The sequence below is a fragment of the Pinus tabuliformis genome, chromosome 8 (assembly GCF_031772625.1).
Source record: "Pinus tabuliformis cultivar Carrire ecotype Pingquan chromosome 8, CPIR1, whole genome shotgun sequence".
Classification (NCBI taxonomy): Eukaryota; Viridiplantae; Streptophyta; class Pinopsida; order Pinales; family Pinaceae; genus Pinus; species Pinus tabuliformis.
This window is the reverse complement of record NC_142294.1, coordinates 1,999,980,292-1,999,986,291: the sequence shown is the minus strand read 5'-3', so window position 1 is coordinate 1,999,986,291 and position 6,000 is coordinate 1,999,980,292.

Here is a 6,000-nt window from a genome sequence, read left to right as displayed (position 1 = left end):
GGGGTTTGAAATGTCGACAGACTAAGAATGAAACTGTGGATAATCCGGATCATGCCACTGTAAAAAACTACCACAGAAGCTTAAAATCTAACAAGAAAACAAATTGTTTAGCGTAGTACTTGATTTTCTTGGATTGGGGGTTACCTATTTCATACAGGGTCAGATGTGCACATCAGGAGATGCGTCCGTGAAGATGAAATTTTTGACATTCTGAAAGCCTGTGACGACGGACCGTGTGGCAGACATTTCGCAGATCGAAGAACTAGTCACAAAGTTCTACAAACAGGGTATTATTGGCCCACAATCTTCAAAGATGCAAAGAAATTTGTTCAAGCTTGTGATAGTTGTCAAAGAACAGGACGCCCTGGACAGTCCGACGAGATGCCTCTGAACCCACAGCTAGTTATTGAACCATTTGAACGTTGGGCACTTGATTTTTTGGGTCCAATCAATCCATCATCGAACCAGAAAACATACATTTTGGTAGCCACAAAATATGTCACCAAATGGGTTGAAGCAGAGGCATTGTCGAGAGCTACAGAGAATTCCGTCATTCAGTTCCTGTTCCACATATTTGTGTGATATGGCCTCCCAAGAGACATAATCACGGATGGAGGACCACAGTTTGCTGGTAATAAAATTGCTGCAACATTAAAAAACTATCACATTCAGCACAAAATTACCTCTCCATATCACCCGCAGGCAAATGGCCAAGTAGAGAGTACGAATAAAGTAATAGAAGTGATACTGAAAAAAACCATTGCGTCACATAGACATGATTGGGCTACAAGGTTGCCTGAAGCCTTATGGGCATACAGAACAACATGGAGAAGCACTATTGGTTATTCACCATATCAACTAGTATTTGGAAAGGAATCCATCTTTCCAATAGAATTCGAAATACAGACCTTGCGCACAGAACAAGAAGTTGGTCTAGATTTAAACAAGGCTCAGATTAATAGGCTACAGTAGATTAACGAGCTGGATGAAATTAGGCTCTTTGCTCTCCAACATACCGCATTGATCCAACAGAGAACCAAATGGCATGACGCCCTCATCAAAAAGAAAGTCTTTAGCGAAGGAGATTGGGAGCTCCTATATGATTCTAGGTTCCATGATTTTCCGAGGAAACTCCAGAGTCGCTGGCTCGGACCATACAAGATCCAAAAAGCACATGATAATGGTAGCATTACTTTAACCACTATTGATGGATTGGGACATACCTTTAAGGCAAACGACCACCGAGTTCGATTATACCGCAAACCGCCCACTCGGGAATCCTTCTACCAGCAACTCCGCGAAGACCCTGACATGCAGATTATGGTTGAGGAAGAGAAATATTCCTCACCTTTGGTTCATTAAGTGGTTTGATCGCTTTTACATTTTGTACATAATTCTTTTATTTTGTTTCTGTACTTTCTATACATATTTTTGCATTTCTGCAAATTTTGCATTCTGTTGTTCCTTTTGGAAGGAACAACGTTTTCACCACTTTGTTGTTCCTTTTTGAAGGAATAACACTTCTGCATTTTGTTGTTCCTTTTTGAACGAACAACATTTTTGAATTTTGTTGTTCCTTTTCGAAGGAACAGCGGTTCCACCATATTGTTGTTCCTTTCCGAAGGAACAACATTTCCACCATTTTGTTGTTCCTTTCCGAAGGAACAACACTTTCACATTTTGATGTTCCTTTCCGAAGGAACAACACTTTTACGTTTTGTTGTTCCTTTCCGAAGGAATAGCACTTTTACGTTTTGTTGTTCCTTTCCGAAGGAACAACACTTCTGCATTTTTGTTATTCCTTTCCAAAGGAACAACACTTTCATTTTTCTGTTGTTCCTTTCTGAAGGAACAACACTTTCGTTTTCTGTTGTTCCTTTCCGAAGGAACAACACTTTCGCTTTCAACTATTCCTTTCCGAAGAAACAACACTTTCATTAGCACTTCAACATTTTCGTATTTTTTGTGTTTGCGCCTGTTTTCTTTGCTGTTCCAATTAAGGGACAGCTGTTGTTCCAATTAAAGGACAGCTATTGTTCCTCTCAATGAACAACAGTTTCGAGTTTCTTTTTGCGATTTTGTGTGCAGCCGTTGTTCTATCTTTTTAGAGTGCATTTTCTCCTTTGTGTGTTTTATCATTTAAATCATTTTTGAAAGTCATGGTCATTTAAAGCACAACTATACATCTATGTAATGAATACAAAAACTAGAGGATACCAAAATTAGCAAATTACATAAAAAATCGTTATCTTTAGAAGAAAGTGCTTTGAATTGATAAAAGAAAAGAGGAAAGGACATAACTATTGATCACTTTGTTGTCATTATTCTACTAATACCGTTATGATTGATTATTTTTATCATGATGGTTCTTTCTAAATCCCCATAATTCTATTTGATCATTATTATTGAATAAGAATAAGAGCATATTTTTTTTCTATTGAGATGTTAAGACTTCTTCCACCATCCCTACTCTTAAGGAGTGTTGAACCACCCTCTGTATATAAATAGGAAAAGTGCGAAAAAAAAGAAAAATGTTTATATGATTGCTAACATGATTTGTCAGATGAAGGATAGGAGGTCTCATCAAGAGCCAGCCTACCATGATCATAAGGAAAAAAGTGAAGTGGCATTCCCACTATGGCCACCACACTAGGGATATGATCCAAGAAGCACATCAAAAAAAATAAAGAGTCCTTGGAACAGGAGGTCTCATCACGAGCCGGCCTTCCCACCTTTCACTCCTTCCTGGTGAATGGCATTATGATTCATCTGGTTACCAAGCCAACATAATGGCCTCTATTCTAACATTGCACAACACTTTCCTAGGGATACACAAAGGATTATGGTTCCAAGGGTGAAATAAACAACTCTGTCAAGGTTATGGACACCTGTTGGTAATAGAGCTCTGTTGATGGTATTGAACTCATATTTCTTATACACCAATAGCAATTATACAACCCTTCTTCTTATATCTTTATAAATTGTTTAAATGAGATTATGTATATAACCCTTCTGAACCTTTGAAACATGAAAATCAATTACAAATCAATTATGACGGAAAAAGTTGATAATGACCGCATCGGACCTTTTGTGCACGTCAACTGTCCTATCCTCCAATTCTCGCATCATATCATGACACTTCCTTATTTATTAAGCGATTCTATTCTACGCCTCGATTTCGGTAATCCGCTCGTCGCTGTAAACATGGCATTCCTGTATACGTTGTTCCTTAATGACTCTGTACCATGGCAGTTCAGCACGCTACTCTTTCATTTGACAGCCGAGGTCAGCCTATCACATTGCGGGGGGGCATAGGTAATCCCCATAATTTGTTGACATACGTGTCGGCTTATCAATTGGAAGAATTAATGACTTGGGAATAGCAATGCTTAACAGTATTTTGTTTTCCAATGTGCATGGCTTATTACTTTGAAGTTATTTCCGTGTTTCACTCTGCAAAAATTAGCAATAAGTTTGAAATTTGAAAAGCTTGCTATTCTGACATCTTCTCTGTGATTTTCTAACAGCCAGCTAAAATTTGAACAGCCTGTTGTTCCATTATTGTCTCTGTGTTTTTACAGTGTGCTAACCATGGGAGGAAGATCAATTCACAGGGAGCCATAGGTATTGATAGTTTCCGATGCCGCACGAGAGATCCTAGCAAGAGCAGGATGGCTAGTTTATCTTAACCGCATACAACAATCCAACAAAGCGCTGGCAATTGAGTTTTTACAGAACCTACATGAACATTATTCCATGGTGAGAGGAAAACAGATAGCAGTCACTGATGACATAATTGCAGAAGTTTCAGGACTGCCAGCCACGGGATCTATGTGGACTCTGAAAAAGGTGAGATTGCGGGACCCCATGAAAATATTCCAGGATGAAGGGCAGAACCTGACTATAAAAGGGAATGGATTTTTACCGGCAACCTTGGGAGAGCCATGGGCGGAATTGGTGAGAACTATCCAGAGCTACATTACTTGTGATGGTAGGAAGGACGTGGTAAGACCACGACATCTTAAACTTTTAGCTGTGTTAAAACAAAAGTGCACTGTGAATTTGCTTATGTTTTTAAATTCTTTATTGCATGATGTCGCCCGAAGCATGAAGAAGTCTCGCCACTTAGAATCGGTAGTAAGTCACCATGGATTAATACGGTTGATAGTCAGTCACGGCCTTCCCCAACAACAAAGCGGTTGGGAGGAACTGACTTTTGCAATACACAGAGGACTGACCTTGCCAGCCCCAAAACGGAAACATGATACTGGTTCATCAAGCAGACCTTTGAAATGAAGGAAATCTGTTAGACTAGTAAGAATCAAGGGAATGCTGAGGAATCGCTAGGAAGACAGTGGTCAACCTGTAGAAATACACGATTCTAGAGACGAATACCCGCCACAACTGGAAGGTAGGGAGAACGAAGAAGAATTGGAGGAGAATGACAAGGAATCAGAGGAAGAGACTGAACAATCTGGTCAGGAGGAAGAATAAGCAGAGAAATGCAGTAGAAGTCCACTCCAAAACCCGCTCCAAGAAGATGAGTTGGCATAGATTCTGGCCAATATGGGCGAATATGCCCAAGCTCATAGCCCACTTAACCCCCACATCGAAGAAGGATCAGATGAGCACTTTGTTCATGACAAAAGTGCATCCAAAGAACTGTGTGAGGGAGATAAAGGAGAAGAGGATCACTCTGCTCATGATGGAAGTGTATCCAGGAAAGAGAACGATGCAGAAGAAGAGGAACAATCTGTTCCTAGTCAGAATACACCAGAGGAATTTCATGATGAAGAAGTTGTAGAAGAAGAGGTTACTCAGGAAGCAGCAGAGCAAGCTAGGGTTTCTACCCCTACACAACCTGATCAGCATAGCACTGAAGAAACACCTCGAGAAGAAAATAAGGCAATTGGCCAAGACGAAGGCACAACACTTGAGGTACAATCCAGGCTCGAGCAAATGAACGACTGTTCCTTCCAAAAAAACAGAAGAAATTAAAAGATTGCGAAAGGAATAGCAAAGATTGCTTAGTGTGATTAAGCAACTTCGGTAGAAAATAAGGGTTTTAAAAATGGGGAAGAAGACAAAAGGGAACTCTGTGGTAAAGCATACAAATGCTCAGACAAAACCCCTTAAGAAAAATATTAAGAAGACTCAAGTACAGCCCGCCATTCAAAACCAAAAGGAACAGCACCCGGTTGTTGCCCATGTTGAAGTACAAACGAATAACATATCGGCCTGTGACAAAGAAATTCAGACAGAGGCACAATCCTCTAAGGAAATTCAAACCATAAATACGAGACGATGTAATAAGAAGATTCAAGTAAATCTCCCGCTTACAACTACTATGTGGGATAGTGACCCGAGGACAGTAACTCTGCGAAAGGACTTGGTGCAAGCCCAGCAAGCAGTAGAGAAACTTACAGAGCAGATTGTCTCTCGAGAAAAGTATGAGAAATTACAACAGCAGCTGAGGAACGTTAACTTATCTAAAAGCCAGGCCTTCGAAGGATGGCGAAAGGAAGAAGAAAGAGTAAAAAAGGTAACCCATAGACTAGATATAGTCATCAAACAAATGGATACCCTATGCTCTTTGTACACTGACGTTCTAGCGTGCAGGGCACCTGCTAGGAATTATGCTTTGTTTTTAATGGAAAGATATTTACAATTGAAATTTAAAGTTGTTAAAGCAGGAGTCGCTATAGAAATAAACACTATTGATGACTTCATAAATTGTTGTAAGCACTATGGGAAGAAAGTTCAGCGCCTGTTATGTGAATTCTATTTGCACAATCTGGTATTAGATGGAGAAACAGATCAGAACCCTGGCCCTTTTGTGGGAGATGTCCAACTGCAGGCATTTATTTCTTTTGGTGTTAATCAAATATAGTGGCTTAAATCCTATAATGTCTTTCAAAGACAGGAAAATGGATTAGACTTATAGGTGAGAGGAAAACCTAGAGACCCATAGCAATTATGGAATAAACATAGGAGCTTAAT